The following is a 17,913-nucleotide window of genomic DNA, read 5'->3' as shown; positions in this document are numbered from 1 at the left end:
GTGCTCAGTTTTTTTGTTTGTTTTCATAATCAATTTATTTTTGTTTAAACACTTCTATCCTTTTTCTTTATTTTCATTGTTATCTCTGCATTCATGTCCCTGAGCATTTAACTTCCATTCCACTGACAGTCCAGCATGGTTAGTGCAATTGTCAAACACCTTTGGTGTGAAATTCATGGCATCTGATCTCTTGTGTCCCATCTCACCCAAAAGGTATCAGTCTGTCTCTGCTTGTTACGAATTGCTGGGTACACTCACTAAGATGGCACGACAGATGTTGCCTCATGCCAGTGAGCCAGTGATGCAATTGGTATTAACAGTACTTTCAGAAGACAGATCTTGACCTCCATGGACTCTAAGCCAGAAACCGGAATAACAGCTAGATCCAAAGATTTCCAAATACTAAGAATGATCATCATTTTTTTCCCATTAAGATAGTAATGAGCAAGGCATTTTCAGTTTGAGATTTGATTAGTTAACACTGAAAAAGCAAAGCCTGTTTCTTTGGATGTAATTTCTTTCTTGATTTGAGCAAGAAGAAAATCAGGGGGAATTTTAGGAAAATGTTCAAAAATGTTTCTAAGGTAAGGAGAACAAAACATGTTCATTATATCCTGTGATCCTGATTAGTTTTCATCTGTGAGGTGTAAAACACCGAGAACACATTCTGTGAACTAAAATCTGAAAGAGAACTTCCAAGCAGTGCTTCCTCATGTTTTATAACCTATTTATATCAGTCAAGGAGAGAGCAAGGGGAAAAAGGCTTTCATTTTCAGAGTCGACTGATGTTTCTAAGCCATGATTGAAGTAAAAAAAAGTTCAAATGAAAAAAAAATTGCAAAGAAAGGAAATGACCCATACTGTTCTGCTGGATCTGAGGCTTGAGAGCTAAAGGGTATCACATGACCATAGTGACTGTAGTAGTCATTAGCACAAGGCATCTTCCAGCATCTTCTGAAAAAACAGATGGTGATTGTAGAGACTGTAGCCCAAGGATCCACCGGCCTCTTCATAAATCCTATTGCGAACTGATAACAAACAACCACAAAATACTGGATCTCTGTTAACTTTGTTAATAGTATTTGTTACTTTATGAGCTATATAACTTAGCGATCAACAGACACAAAGTAAATGATAGTGCTGTGTGAATCTGTAGAGAAGATGAGGTGTGGGGTGGGGTTAATCTGGGTGTTTGTTGGTTCTTATTGTGATATTTTAATTATAACGTAAACCACTTTGAGCTCTGAGGGAAAAGGTAAAGGTAAATGACCCCTGTGCAAGCACCGGGTCATTCCTGACCCATGGGGTGATGTCACATCCCAACGTTTACTAGGCAGACTATGTTTACGGGGTGGTTTGCCAGTGCCTTCCCCAGTCATCTACACTTTACCCCCAGCAAGCTGGGTACTCATTTTACAGACTTCAGAAGGATGGAAGGCTGAGTCAACCTTGAGCTGGCTACCTGAAACCGATTTCCGTCGGGATCAAACTCAGGTCATGAGCAGAGCTTTTGACTGCAGTACTGCAGCTTACCACTCTGGCAGAATGTAAATATGAGCTCTGTATCACACAGTTCTCTGCTTCTGTTTTTGGCACCATTCCATAGCTTATGTCATGACACTAATTCATAAGAACGAGTCATATTGGATCAGACTAAGACTCCATGTAGTCCAGCATGCTGTTTCCCACAATTTATTTATTTAAGATATTTGTGCTCTGCTTTTCTCCCCATTAGGTGACTTACAACATTGTTCTGCTCTATTTTATTCTCACAACAACTGTCTATAAGGTATGTTACGCAAGATGGTAACTGCCCCAAGGTCACCAAGAAAGCTTCCTTGTCAGAGTGGGGATCTGAACCTGGGTCTCGCAGACCCTAGCCTGGCGCTCTAACCACTACACAATACTGGTGTCTTGGGGAGCCCACAAGTAGGATGTGAAGGCAATAATCTTCTCTTCCTGTTCCGTCCCCCTCCATACTTTGAGTGCTCTGAAGCACGCTGATTCTGAACGTAAAGGTTTCATTTAGACATTAGGACTAATAGCCATTGATAAGTTTAGTTTCTTGGAATGTGTTTTGTCCCCTCTGTGTCTTTTTGTGGAAGCAAAGTGCAAGTTAATGATATGTTGCAAGAGGAAACATTTCCTTTTATTTGTTCTGCATGTGCTTTCCCAGGTAGTGTTTTTTTCCCCATCCTGAAATTCTTGGTAGTATTCTCTGTGACTCTCCCTGCTCTCCCCCCCCCGCCCCGCCCCGCCCAGCCCCAAGAGCAAATTATATTAAATAGGCAAAGTAAACCAAGGTCTAAAACGCATGGTCAGTTTCCCAGTTACAGCCCCGTTACAGCCCAGTTCCCTCCCAGTTTCACCCAGGATCAAATCTTCGCAAACGGACGGTACCTTATTTACTTTTCTTTCAGCCCTGTATCGAAGTGAAATGAACCCGCCTTTTCCCATTCCTCTTCTGGGAGAAACAGAAACAGAAATAGGGGAAACACAGATGATTGGCATCACTCACAGCCAATCACGAGGCAGTTTGTGAAGAGGCAGGAATTCAAATGCTTCCTGCCCTCTGCTACTTCCGAGCTTTTTTTGAGAAAAAGAAAGTATTTTTTAAAACGAGGCTTGGATTCCCCCCCCCCTTCTTTCAGGAAGCTCCGTTTTTTGTTTTTTTAGTTCTTAAAATGCTTTAAAAATTACAAGCGGAGGGGGGGAGCCTCCATTAGTCAATTCGGAAGGACCAATCACCAGGAGCTGGGGGGGGGGAAGGGCTTACTCAGCAGGAACCCGCATTTTCTGTTTACATGGATCCATTTGCACACAGTTTAGTCCCTGCTCATTCCAGGTAATGTGGGTTCATTTGATCCTGGGTGGAACGGGGAGGAAACTAGGCAGAAACCGCAGTATGTGACCGTGCGTTTTTGCCCCAAGCCTTTAAACTGTTTTTGTTTGTTTGTTTCAGCGGTGAATGTGGCACTAAATAATTGTGACAATAATTATGTTTTTCAAGCATGGCATATTGTGTAGTAAACTTGCTGAAATGCCTCGACTAATTACGTTTTGAGAAAGGTATGTCTACATGGAGCTAGAAAAGCAGCATGTTGAATACTTTGTCACCCCATCTGTGGAGCCCAAACAACATTTAATCCAGTTCATGTCAAATGGCTACAAGTGAAAGGTATCAGGGGAATAACTAGGTCTGGCAAGATAAGAGCCATGCTCTCTGCATTTAGCTTATTAATGCACAGGTAAGGCAGAGAGGCAGGCCTTTGACTGATCAGGTTGCTAAGAGCAGCCGCTGGGTGCTTTGCCCTTTTCAAATGTACTCTGAATAAGAATGAAACCACACTACTTGTTTTGGCCATTAGATAGCATTATCTCTATGGAATGCCAATTCATATCTCTTCATACTATGTGTGGTTCTCACATATGGGATTTTAATAACCTTCATGCTGTGCTATGAATTTGTAAGTAGGCCTGACAGAGGAAAAGCACCACAGGACTTTATTTTTTCATTATTGCTCTTTTGGGGGGGGGAACCCACAAAAACAGAGAGGATCGAGTTTGCAATATTTCTGCTACCAGAGTCCATTTGCTACTACAGAGAGTTGGATAGGCACAATTTTTGTTTGCAGTATATTTTCATCTAGGATCAATTCTTTTTCCCGATCCTCTGTAACAATCTCTCATGTTGCTACTGCAGCTTCACTGTTCTGATTCACAATGTAATACCGCTGCACCCTGATTTCATACTGAATACATTCTTTTAACAATGCCTTCTCATTCCTCAAGCTAGGAGCTTTTGTTTAGGACTTGGGGGAAAAACATCAAGATGATCAGAGGAATTCCTGTGTTAATTTACCTTTTTAAAGAACCTGCTGGTATGTTTTGGGGTCTGTTGTGTGGTTGGAACATCTGGAGATAGCTTTGGCCTTTTTTTACTGCTTCTTTTTAGCATGAAAAAATTGTATCAGAGAGGAAAGACAGAACTCTCATCCTGGCCACTGGCTCTTTGTTCTGCCAGTACAGAGGCAGAGAGAGGGTGAATGGTTGTACCCAACCCTCAGGAATCCTTTACATGTAGGCGCTTGCCTCCCATGAACTGAATTGTGCCCCTATTTTTATCTATACTGTAGTACAAAACATATCTACCATGTATGTTTCCCTGTAATACACATTACTAGGAGGTTGAAACATTCAGGTTGGGGAGGGGGAATAATCCAAGCACTTAATGTTGGGGAGGGAGGAAAGGTTTCAGATTCAAACTCTTGCAAGGCAATTTGACTCTTGGGGGTCTAGACTATAAACAGAGATATATCCTGGAGCTAAATTTTGCAGCCAGTTCTTAAACATTTGTGTAAAGGATTAATTTAAAGCTATGTGCATAACTATACAAATGATACCAGTATACAACTGAGGGGAACTGAGAAGTACTTGGCCAGAGGTTTATATGTGTTCTGAACAGATAAAGCATCCAACAATTAAAAGCTAAGCATTTCAATATCTTAATAACACTTTTTTTTGTAAAATGCATTTAAAAATACCACTGGCATAGTATTACTGTAATAATCCTTATTGTTATTCTTAACATGGATTAATTTTGTTTCAGAAAAAGGGGTAATTAACATTTTAGCTTATCATGTTCAGTCCATGCATTCAAAGCAATTTGTTTGTTGGCTTTCGAAGAGTGACTCTCTAATAATGGGCCTAGACAGCAATAGAGTTCAAGTGAATTGAACAACCCAGGTTGTTTACTGGGTTTATATTCAATATGAAATAATTGTATGGTTTTATTTCTCAGTAAGGCTTTGACTTTTATGCAGAGACGTTTCCCTGTGGTCACCCCCGCCAACTGCTTCGGGGCTTCCTTTTGATTATGCATGCCTTACCCACCCGTACCCAGCTTGCTGGGGTTAAAGTGTAGATGACTGGGGAAGACACTGGCAAACCACCCCATAAACACAGTCTGCCTAGTAAACGTCGGGATGTGACGTCACCCCATGGGTCAAGAATGACCTTTACCTTTACCCACCCATCATAGGTTGTCTTGCTCTCCCCATGCGTCTTGCCCCCATTATCCAGATCATGGCTAAAACAGCATCTGGAAAACATGGACGAAATGTGCAGGGAGAGCAACGCGACCTATGACAGGCGGATAAGGCATGCATCATCAAAAGGAAGCCCTGAAGCAGTCGCCGGGGGTGATCACGGGGAAATGTCCCTGCATAAAATGCCCTTGTTTCTTAGCCTAATAGGGCTTTCCCAAATCAAAGCACAAATAAATTAACCTGAAGCAATAGAGAGGCCTGATTCTGAAAATAATTAAGTGGCATGTGGGGGATCAGCAAAGATTTTTTTGGGCCCAAAGCATCTCTCTTCCATTTTATCTTCACAACAGACCTATGTGGTAGGTTAGTCTGAGAATATGTAACACAATAGTGGTGATTCAAACTTGGGATTCCCAGATCCTAGTCTGAAGTTCTAGCCATTACTCCACATTGGCTTTTGTTAGGTGGCTACTGTTGAATAGTAGCAAGTAGCCAGTCTTGGGTGAGTCACACAAGTCATGTAGGATCAAGTATCCCAGTGGTTGCTGACAGGCCTGGCCCCAATGTGTCCTCTCTCCAAGTCCAAAACAGCCCTGGAAAGGACACTATCCTCTCTGCATTTAACTGATAGAAATCAAGGTTTGAATGCTGGTAATACTTTTGTGGTTGCCTAGGAACTCCCACAATGTCCACAGACATTCATTTCTTAAAGTTCTATTATTTTATGGGGGTTACCCCCAAAATGTTTTTTTAATTGCAGATTTTTCTGCCTACCTGTTTTGTTTTGTTTTAAGATTTGTAAAAGGTTCTGTCTTATTTGCTTATGACTCCAGTCTCTACATTTAGGTATCCACAGATTTGGCCATGTTGAGAATTAGATATATTGATGTGTTACTTTTAGGGAGGGGTCCATTCACATTCATAGAACAATTAAATCCATTTATGTACATGGAGATTGATCTTATGAGTTCCTAGAGAAAGCATGGTGAGCGGCATGGACTGTTTCCCAATCAGATTTCCAGTAGAGAATATATAGTGTATGGGGTTTACTTAGGGTTCAACTGACTGCACTTGGATAGGAAGTTTCCTTAGAGAGATTTGTGATGTATAATTATGCTCTGTTTTTTGTTTGTTTGTTTTGCTCTGTAATTTGCTCTTTAATTTGAGTCTTCTGAAGCTCTTTGTTTGCTGGTACTGTTGCCATACCCTCTAATGGTACCGATCTGTCCACTGCAGTAGTGAAGCCCTTTCCCATATACTTGTGTTTCCCCCCATTGAATAAACACTGATTTGGATGCAGTGTAGTATCCTGGTCTTCTGTGCTGCTTGAAGAATGCAGAGAGATAGGTGTACATTTGGACTGTTGCCAGATCTGTGCTTGTGGCACACTAGTTTGCCCTGGGAGGGTGGGTTTGTGATTTATAGGATTCTGCCGTATGGCAACTGGATGTCATTATGGTCCGTTCAGATTATGAGCCTGTGAAAACAGCAGCAATAGTGAAGGTATTTCAATAGGTCTTTCCTTAACTAGAGTCCTCTGAGTAAGGTTGCCAACAGGCCTGATCCTTTAATAAATGCTTTATGTTTGGAAATTGGCAGTGAAGCTTTTCATGCCTCCTAAGCCACCATTATAGGGATAGGAATTCTTTTTCTCCAGATAATTGGCAACCCTACCTCCGAGGTGCATTTTGGGTTGTTTTTCACTGTTAATTAGGGGCATATTGCACCCCAGCGGACAGAATGAGCTTTGTCAGCTTTCTATCCCAAAAGTATCTAGAAGCAAGGTTTTCCAGTAAACCGCCTTCCTTGTTCAATATTTCTGCTTCCCAGGGTATGGTTTAGAGGCAGTAGAATCTGGTTTATTAGAGAGAATGGGGTAGTGCTTTACCAGCTGTTGCCAGCAGTCCTGTGGGGGAAAGCTCTGTCTCTTTAATAGAGGCTTAATGCATGGAAATTGGCAGATGAAGTTTTAATGGCATGGAGGTAAATAACATCGCCTGGTAACTAACATCCCATTAAGCCTCTATTAAAGGGGCAGGATATTTTCTTTAAACTACTGGTAATACTGACACCAGCTCAGACTGCTCCCAGCCCCTTCCTGCCTACCTCATTACTGTCCACACCAGACAGTCCAGAGAAGTCTGTCTTGTTGCGTGTTTTTTTGTAACTCAGCGCTGCAAGCAAGCAAATTCCCTCCCCTTTAAACCAGATCCATCCACACCAGTGTATTCGTTCACTGGGCAGAGAGCTGTCCTTAGGGCTCCCTCTTTGACCCTGATTGCTGGTCAATAGATCCATAAGAATCTGTTGACCAGGCCTGACAATGCTTCTTTCTCAGGGAAGACAAGAAAAAATGACCATTCAGGGACACTCTCATGTGAACATCTGTAATGGCTACCAACACCCCAATGAGTGGGTATGCTGTTTCTTTAAAGCTTCTACACACTCCTCCTGAAGCTGGTTTTTACAATAGAATGGATCGGGGAGGGACTGTTCTTTTCATACATGCCCATTTCATTCTGAATGAGGCAGCAATTTCCTGTTAATTAGAGCAGAAAACCTAGAGAGAATTCATACAGGTATGTGCTGCCTAAAATGAAGGGGCAAAATGTTGGCCTTCAGCCTCTTTCCTGGCTCTGAGAACTTGAAGCAGAAGGGTTATGGAAGGTAACTTCTTCAGCAACTTAGTTGTTTAACATAATATGTACTTAAGGAAAAAGGCTGACGCTCCCCCACTTCTTGCCCTCCCCAAACTGCAACATCTTCCATGTTTAGCATGAGGGAAGCCAACCTGTTTGAGGGGTGGGTCTCAGCAGACGTTTAACCATAGATTTGTAACCAAATGCTAGACTGGCAACATGTTGATGTTACTTCTGGTCATGCCGGAAGTGATGTAAACATGCTGCTGATCAGCCCCCCCCCCCCCGCCCAACTGTTCTGCCCAGGTAAGCAGCAGTAGGAAGGGCTAGTGGGTGGGGGGTGGAAAGTCCCCCACCATAGCAGAAGACCAGGCAAACCTTTCCAGGCTGCAATCCTATACACAATTGCTCAAGAGTGAATTCTGTTGACTATATATTCTTCTGATTAAACAGGCATAGGATTTCATCATTGATGATAAATTAAAGCATTCTGCTTGTGTTCTCAATCATTTTGTTACCAGAGTTTCTTAAACATGTTATCTCCTGAAAGGAGAAATATTGAACTACCGAAAGTCCCTTTTCTGAAACCAGAACTCTTGATCTGGTTTTGGTTGGTGGAAAGCCTTTAACTTCTGCATATGAGCAAAGGCCTCCTCACTTTGTGTTGCAGTAGCAGGCGGTCTTTTTTGTCCTACATACATGTGGAATTTGAAAGGTTCTATTTAGTACGTGGAAGCAAACTAAGTGAACTACTATAATGTTCAGTGGAAACCACTGTTAGAGGAAGGGCCCTGTGAACCTGAAAAGGAGAAAATAGAGTGCTTAACCCATCTACTGCCAGATGCTTTTTCCTTCCTGAAACTCCAGGCCTGTTTATGAAGTAAACATGGGTGCTGGACATAGGTGGAGCTGGATCATTTGGGGCAGACTTCTGGTGGCGAAAGGGATAAACACACTATTCTCTTACAGCCCTTCTCCTGAAGATTCTTTGCAATTGATGGGACTCTGGGGTTTTGTTGCATGCAGTTGCCTGCAATAGTGTTGCCTTTATTCATTATCTTGTAACCTGGAGTAACTACTCTGGATAGGGTTGCCAGGTCCTTCTTCACCAGGAGTCTGAGGAGGGTGGCATTTGGGGAGGGACTTCAGCGCCATAGAGTCCAATTGCCAAAGTGGCCATTTTCTCTGGACTCCATACTCACAATCACACAAATGAGAATTAGTATTCTTGTTTTACACAGCAGTAAGAAAATGTCCTTTACTGTCCTGACTGTGAATATGAATATGGTTAAAGCCCAGTCATGTTAAGTGATTTTAAATACTGAGAAGCAAGCTGAATCCCTTACAGTACCACCTATTTTGGGGCTGCTTTGTGAGTGTGGAAATATTCCATTCCAAATCTTCAGTAATCAACTTCTTCTCTCTCTCTCACAATACTAGAACTTGGTAGCACTCAATGAATAGGGTAGCCAGGTCCCTCTTTGCCACCAGCAGGAGATTTTTGGGGTGGAGCCTGAGGAGGGCAGGGTTTGGGGAGGAGCTTCAGTGCCAGAGTTCAGTTGCCAAAGTGGCCATTTTTCTCCAGGTGATCTGATCTCTATCGGCTGGAGATCAGTTGAATTAGCAGGAGATCTCCTGCTACTACCTGGCAGTTGGCAACCCTACTCAATGAAGCTGATGGGCAATAGATTTAGGACAGCCAAAAAGAAATACTTCTTCATTCAACATGTATTTAATATGTGGAATTCGCCACCAGTGGGTGTAATCATGGCCACAAGTGTAGACAGCTTTAAAAGGGGGGTGAGACAGATTCATGGAAGGTAGTCAGAGGCAGCAGACCTCTGAATACTAGTGCTGGGAAGCAAAATCAGGGAAGGCCTTTGTGCTTTTTCTGTTAGATCTTTAAGGCAGTTGGTTGGCTGCTGTGTGGAACAGTTAGCTGGATTAGATGGAACACTCGTTTGATCCAGCAGAGCTTTTCTTGTGTGCTTAACATCTCTTCCCTATTTAATAGTAGTAATTTGTTCCCGAAATACCATCACAATATGCCATATAGTCTTAATTATGTAAACTGGAAGCTGGGGTGGGGAAGACATCCTAAGGGCTTGGGTAAGCATGATTGCTGGGTTACATTGCCTTGACATCAAGAATATTATTTATTTAGAGATTTATATTGAAGTTGGGAATGCAAAGTAGATTCCAGAAATCACGAGTTCTGAATAATTCATATGTGGACTATGGGAATACTCTGTTGTATTTTGTTGCAGGCAGGAATGTCACCTTTCTGTTTGTGTTGTATATAGCTAGTTGGCTATTCATAGGAGGAAAAGAGAATCCAGCCATGGTACTGGGTGTTCAGAGTGTAACACGCTTCTAGGAAAGGTTTACATGCTGTTTGTTGGAAACATATTGTGCGGCACTGTGAGATATTAGAAGTGAGAAACTATTTTGGTCCTCTCCTGTTGAGAATCATTCGCAATTCAGCCCATGTACTAACAGTATGTTCCTTCTCACCATGTACCCTTCAGCAGCAACTGACATTTTACCTCCTGGTGTTTTCTGCTGTTTGTCAACCTAATATGCCAGGCAGAGGGAAGAAAGAACTCTTTTCCCCCTTCCTGATTTCTAAAGTATATTTAATTCTGTTACTAATAATTACTTGAAAAGCAGTAAGGGTTTTCTTTTGTAATACTCTTGTAATAGGACGGTTGTAAAAAAACGCTATCTAAAAATGGTAAAAAAAGACTGCTTAAAAATTACTAATTGTAAACTGGACCCAGCATGCCATTTTCTAAGTAGCACTAAGTATTCTGGAATAATATTTTTGCAAACAAATGGAAGAAAGTAGCTAAGAATCTGTAAGTCGTTTTTGGAAATTGGCTGTCCCATTTTGAAGGCTGATTACTTTTTATTTAGCAGACATTGCTCAAATGGTGTATTATTGTTGGCTTTGCCCAAATGCCCATACAAGACTAATGAGGGGCAAGTGAGAAACATGGTGTTTTTAAAGATGAATGGCCTCTTGGCTTCAACAATCAGCATTTATTTGGAATGACTGCCAGTTCCTGAACTAGTATCATAACCCAAAAAGCAACTAAATGCTATATGAGCTTTGGTGTTTTGCAGATGACTTGAACAGTCTCTCTGCATGTTCTGATCATTTAGCTATGACTTTCTAAAGAAATTAGGAATACTCCAGAAAAGTAATTTATTAATTTTAGGAGCAAATGGGTTACAGGATATTTTTGTCCCAAAAAGCTTTGTCTTCTAACTAAATGCTATTCCCATACCCACTATCTAGAAATAAGCACCTGTACATAGATTATGCTGTCAACTATGAACTGAAATTATTTTGGGACAGTTTAGGGAGAAGTCAACATAAATGATATAACATTTAAGTGGATTTCTTCAAAATCAGAAATGCAAAATTAATATTATCTGTATCCCATTCCCAAATGTAATTAGTCTATATGTGAGTTACCAAGAATAGTAATTAAGTATTTGGTTGATGTATAGAAATCTACTAGCTTTTCCATGTGTGTTCAAAATCTTGAAGGATAAGCAGTTTTGTATATTTTACCCTGGATTTTGTTTCAGGGAGATGCTAATCCATTTTTTCCAAGAAATGGTAGATAATGATTGCTGAATGGCAATTTCAAAAGGAGCCTTTTTCTCATGTGACAGAAAACGTTCATTTTGAAAAAAAAACACATCCCACTTGTAATGAGAGTGTACATTTATTTTACTTTTCTGTGCCAAAATATTTATAGTATACACGTTTGTCGGGTAACTGTATACTTTCCTGACAAACATAGCATATTTGTTAATGCTAAATTTAGAATGAGAGTTATCTAACAATTTCTTGTCCTTCAGCATCAGCTGTGATCATCAAAACTTAAAAATGGAGGATAGCCACATATATGACCCTAATCTCCTTGGAGAAATTTTAGGATAAAAACACAATCAATGGGTATACATAAAGAGCCCAGTTAAAGCCTGTCCTCCTCAGATATGTCTGGTCCCTTTTCCTTCATGCATTCGGCTAAGTTGAAAGCCTCTCCCCCATTTTCATACAGTATCAACTGGGATGAAATTTCCTTTTGCTTCCCCAGTAATGACACACTGTCTCACTGAACATTTCAGAGGAACTGGCTTGCAAAGGAAACTGAGACCCATTCTGACCATTTGCTTATTGTTAAAAAATTTCCAAATGTTAAAATTTTGATGAATCTTAACATTTAATTTTATGAAGACAGGGATGCTTCCTGCAGTATGCGGCTCTGAGCCAACTTGCTTGCTCCATCAATTAAATGTAGGAGGAACAGGGGAAAGAAACACACATACAAGTAATCAGTAAGAGATGTGTGTGTACACGTGTGTATATTTCATTTTGGTTACAGTCTGTGATTTATATATGGTATTCCTGAACATTGCATTAAATTGACACTTATGGATTGTGAACACGCAAGCAAATACACATAGGCTTTCCTTTTTAAATATCCTGAGCTTTCGCTCCTGCAGATCTGAAAAGCTGTGGTTCCCTGGTTGAGGTCTGTACAAAACAACTATGTGTGGATGAAAACGCTTAGTTAATTATTAGTGAAACAAAGGAAAATTAAAATCTTTTTTTTTTTTTTTTGCTTATAAAACATGGAAAGCAATGAAAACAATCTCAGACAGTTAATGGCTCTGTTGTAACTTTCATCTGAGAGACCTCAGAAGAATATCAGGAAAAATGAAGGCAAATGCTATTCCCAAATGGTATCATTAGACATCTTGCATTCTCTAAAATGAAAAACTCTGAAGACACCTTGAAGGAGCTTCAAAATAAATAGCACTAAATTGAAGTATATATCTCTAGAGCTTTGGTACCTGCTTTGTTACAATACAACCAAATTGGATAATTACAAGAGAAGCTCAAATTAGAGGGAGAAATTAATGTGTAGTGTGAGCTAGTAATAACTGCCCCCTCTCACACATTAAAAGGATTAATACTATATTGTTTGTAAATTACAAAGATTATATTTGCACCATTTGAACATCCATGGTAATTTTTGCCATAAAATTCATTTTGTATTTAAAACAGCCTGTAGAGAAGAAAAACTCTTTTGTCTATGAAATGAGAATGGGGCAGATCCATTTACATCTTATTGACCCAATCCGCATTTTGACAATGGGGCTTACGTGTGTTTAACCCATAAAATAAAATGTGTTTAACCCATAAAATACAAATTGGTAAAAGCATAGCAGCTATTAGGAACCACCAGTTAATCTTACTTATAGCCTTTTCCAGTCTGGTCTCTTTCATTATTTAATAGCATAACCTTTGGTTCCACAGATCCACTTCAGAGCTAAATGCAAAGATTTATTAACTGAAACTGGTTGATAAGTGACCTTTATTACCTATCTATCACTTTGCTAAAGAAACCACATGGTTTTTCAAGCCCTAATTCACAGTTTTGATTATGCTTTCTAGTGACCATAAGCTTTCATAGAAAATGCAAAGGTCAACTGTTTCATTGTTCTTTACTGATTATATATGAGTCCACTGCAAGAGTTACATGTTACACTGAAAATAACAACAACAAAAACAAAAGATGGGTCAGTTTCTGATGTATGCCCATATTTGATTAGTCACAGTATCTTGAATTGTGCTGTGGAGAAAAACTGTTATAGTCAAAGAAAGTGAATGTACAATTATGTTGTGCAATAGAACTAATAAAGATGCCAGCCCAGTGCACATGACAGCCCCCCACAAAGGGAGGGAACATGGAAGCAAGTGTGCTGGCCCTGGCCCCTGCCTCTGCACAATTGCCTAGTGGTTTGCAAGGCCAACTGCGCAAAGGAAGTGGCTGCGCAAACTCTCCCTCCCGGCAATCAGCAATGTTGACCACGAGGAGGGAGAGTTCATGCAGCCCCCTGCAGATGACCAGGCAATAGCTCAGAGGCAGGGGGCAGCATGCTCATTTGCGCCCTCCCTCCCTCCCTTCATGTTCAGTAAACTCATGGGGCTGTTATGAGCGTCAGGCTGCTGTGGCCGATCAACCACGTACGTATCGGGAACTGACCCATCTTTTGTTGTTGTTTTTTAATGTAACATGTAATGCTTGCAGAGAGCTTAGTCTCCAAGCAGATACAATTCCTTCTTGTGTGTTCAAAAAGGAAAAGGCCTTGGCTGCTTTAGGTCAAATATAAATGCACATGGAGAAAGGGACATTCTAAGCTCTCTATCTGATTTGATCTGAGATCATTAAAACAGTTCTACATTTATAAACCTTGAACGCATACAGTAGTACTGGCTAGGATACAAATGCTGCACTGAGAGCTCTGTAGCAAGTTGCTCCAAACCCAAATGTAAGCTGGTCTGTGCTTGCTGATAAGCCATTCCTGAAGTTAGGGAGAACTTCAGTAACAGTCCAGTATGTAACATAGGAATGGTTGGAAACAAAAGAAAGAGGGAAATCCCAGCACATGGACAGAAGTTTTTGGACACATGTCAAGGGTTCTTTGAACCCTACCAGAGTCTAGGGTTGAAAGTGATACACCCATGTGGATAAATGAGGTAACACTGTTAAAATACATTGCAAAATAAAAATGTGATATGAGAACCAGAATAAGCTTGCTGGCCCGTGAATGCACTAGCAACTTACCTCGCAATTTAAACGTGTCCAGTACACAAGCATCCAACACAACTTAAAATTTCTGTTCCCACCGCGACGCCTTCCTCCGCTGTATTAGATAAAATTTGTATGTTTTCACCTCGCACTCCCCGATTTAGAGCATATATTTTGGAAGAGAAACGGGGGCGGCGCTTCCGTCATCACAGTAATGACCGGCAGCATTCACGCGCCAGCTCAAAGGAGCATTGTGATTGGCTGAGGTGGTAGCCTGCTGCGCATGCCCACTTTAAGACTCCAGGCGAGGAAAATGTTTCATTTCTATTAATTCGCCATATAAGTGAATGCTCTTAACGCAGAGAAATTGTGCTCTGGAGACGTTTCCGGAATCCTTTGGTTGAGATGAAGTGCAAACATGCAAGGAAACCCCGCAGAAATCGGAGCTACAAACGCGCAGTGCGGACACGGCCCTGGTTAAGTAACGTATAAGAACAAGCAGTAAACTGAACACAAGCAAACTTTGCAAGATCTTGTGAGTAATTAGTGCATTTCCCTTGGGATAAGAAGTGACCGCACACTTACCCTCAATTATAAAATATAAAATTATTTAAAATATGTTGAGTTTTCCCCCCTCATCATATTTAGTCCTTCTTAGCTGAGTAAAAGTTAAGTCTAAATTATGTACATATAAAAGATAATTACTTGAATGGCATCGCAGAGGATGTAACAAATTTTATGTGAAGACACCACTACAATCAAAGGTAGTGCACCACAGAAAAGATTTAAAAATGACTCATCTGACAACTCAAAGATAATGATGGGATTTGATAAAGTGAAGCAAACTGCATGGATCATAACAAAACTGGGAGAAAAGCAGAGGTGCAAATTAAAGGGCAAAGACAGAGCAGTTTATTGCGACAGACTGTTCTGCTGACAGAAAAGGCAACGTGAAATCAAATTTCAGTGGAAGGCTATTGGATCTAATGGCAAGATTTAAAACAGTCATACATTTTAATGGAGAAAAGAAACAAAAAAATTATCAAGTTGAAGAAAAAACATACTTAAAAGGAAATCTGGACTGCTCAGAGGTAGAAAGTCTAGGCAGAATGTCTTCATATAAATGGTCAGTACGTGTACATTAGGAGCCCCGTGGGGCAGAGTGGTAAGCTGCAGTACTGCAGTCAAAAGCTCTTCTCATGACCTGAGTTTGATCCCGACGGAAGTCGGTTTCAGGTAGCCTGCTCAATGTTGACTCAGCCTTCCATCCTTCCGAGGTCGGTGAAATGAGCTCCCAGCTTGCTGGGAGTAAAAGGGAATATGACTGGGGAAGGCACTGGCAAACCACCCTGTAAACAAAGTCTGCCTAGGAAACGTCGGGATGTGACAGCACCCCATGGGTCAGGAATGACCCGGTGCTTGCACAGGGGACCTTTACCTTTTACTTGTACATTGATCTTCTTGAAAGTAACAGAGTAACTGAGCCATTGCCATTTGCTGTCCATTAGCATGTAGTGTAATTTAAAATAGATGTGGAATGGTATAGTATAGCTCAATCTCATCAGATCTCGGAAGCGAATCTGGGTTGGTACTTGGAAGGGAGACCTCCAGGGAAGACTCTGCAGAGGAAGGCAATGGCAGACCACCTCTGCTTGATCCCTTGCCTTGAAAACTCCACCAGAGCAGCTATAAATCAGTTGTGACTTGATGGCACTTCACTCTCTCACACACATAATTTTAAAAAAATTGTTCAACTAATATCTTAGAGATGGGAAAGGTTGTTCTTTTTTATCTCATCTTCTGTAATTCTATCCACACTTCCAAGAAACTACACAGGAGCAAATTAAAAAGATTCTAGAACATAAATCTCTTTCTCAAGAAAGCAGTTTTGATGTTTGTGCATGCTTTGCGGTGAAAGATCTTTAACTTTGTATGATAGGAATCCATTTTTCAAGAAGAAGAAAAAAATGCCCATACGTCCTTCCCATACACATTTAGATATATCTAATTTCTCCAGCTCTGGAATATGAACAGTTTTGTATATCCCTTCATTTTTGATCCTGACTGAAGGCCACTTAACACCCAAAATTACCACCTCAAAAGGAGTGAAACAAGGCTGCGTTTTAGCCCCGCATCTTTTTAATCTATTTTTAGCCGATCTTCCAAAGATTTTTAACTCAATTGATGGTCATTCCCCTAAGATTGGAAACCTGAAAATTCCACTGTTACTTTATGCCGATGACGCTGCTATTTTATCTTTTACAAGGGTCTGCTTATTAAGACACGTACAACTTATTGTCGAAGGCTTTCACGGTCACAGTTCATTGGTTCTTGTAGGTTATCCGGGCTGTGTAACCGTGGTCTTGGTATATTCTTTCCTGACATTTCACCAGCAGCTGTGGCAGGCATCTTCAAAGCTGCTGGCGAAACGTCAGGAAAGAATATACCAAGACCACGGTTACACAGCCCGGATAACCTACAAGAACCAACACCTACAACTGTTCGCCGATTATTGTAAACATAACAAATTACAAATTACCGTATTTTCCGGCGTACAAGACGACTGGGCGTATAAGACGACCCCCCATTTTTACAGTTAAAATATAGAGTTTGGGATTGTCCCGAGTCCGCGGCCTGGGGCCAGCCCTCGGGACTGCGCCCCAATCCCGCGGCCACCCCCGGTCCTCCTGGGGCGGCTCAACCCCCGGGGAAACAACACCACTTACCGGGGAGGGAGAAAGAGGGGGTGGGGGCGGCTGGACGAGCTGGCAGCGCTCCGGGAGGCGGGGCTGGCAAGAGGAACAGGAGGAGGCCGGGGGCCGACCTCCCAGCATGGAAGAGTGTGTGCCGACCCGGAGCGGCGGGACGTGGCTGTCAGGGGGAGTCGGCGAGGGGAGAAGGGAGGGGGGAAGAAGAGGGGGACGGGGGCAAGAGTAAGGGCCCTCGAGAAGGGCAAGGCTAAAGGCGAGGGGAGGACTGAGCCGACGGCCCATGGAGGGCAGGGCTAAAGGAAGGTTTGGAGGGGAGGGAAGCCCATAAAGACAGAAGCTGAAGCGGAGGCCGGGGAGGAAAGGGGCATGTTGGGTGTGCTAGGCGGCAGCCAAAACACCCTGTGCCAGGAGAAGAGAGTGGCCACCCCAGCCCCGGCCAGCCGGCCAGCCAGCCGCATGCCTGCCTTGCGCTGCCGCTGGAGCACAGCAGAGCACTTCCCTCCGTGCACCCCGGTGCACCTGGCTCCGACTCCGAGCTGGGCAGTGAGCGCCCTCGCCGGGCTCGCCTCCCCTCCCTCCTCTGCCGGACATGGACAGAGCGGAGGCGGCTCCCCAGGCAGATTCTCCAGTCCGGCTCGGAATTCAGCATTCGGCGTATAAGACGACACCCGGCGTATAAGACGACCCCCGACTTTTGAGAAGATTTTCCTGGGTTAAAAAGTAGTCTTATACGCCAGAAAATACAGTAATTGTGCCAAAACCAAAATTCTAGTTTTCACTAAAATCTGGAATTTTTCAAATTGTCCATAGACAGTGTACCAATAGAGCAGGTCAAGACTTTTTAATATTTGGGTCTCACTTTTAACTACAATTTAACTTGGCCAAATCACAGAAATAATGT

The 17,913-nt window shown here is 41.9% G+C and overlaps 1 protein-coding gene across 1 annotated transcript in view; it reads left to right on the top strand.

The window, feature by feature from the left end:
- Nucleotides 1–17,913, top strand: part of ST6GALNAC3 (ST6 N-acetylgalactosaminide alpha-2,6-sialyltransferase 3) — a 339,190-nt gene that overhangs the window by 215,033 nt on the left and 106,244 nt on the right. The gene's annotated exons all lie outside the window — the stretch shown is intronic.

This window comes from Euleptes europaea, chromosome 2 (assembly GCF_029931775.1).
Source record: "Euleptes europaea isolate rEulEur1 chromosome 2, rEulEur1.hap1, whole genome shotgun sequence".
NCBI lineage: Eukaryota > Metazoa > Chordata > Lepidosauria > Squamata > Sphaerodactylidae > Euleptes > Euleptes europaea.
The sequence above is the reverse complement of the archived record's forward strand: the minus strand, read 5'-3'. Positions and strand labels throughout refer to the sequence as shown.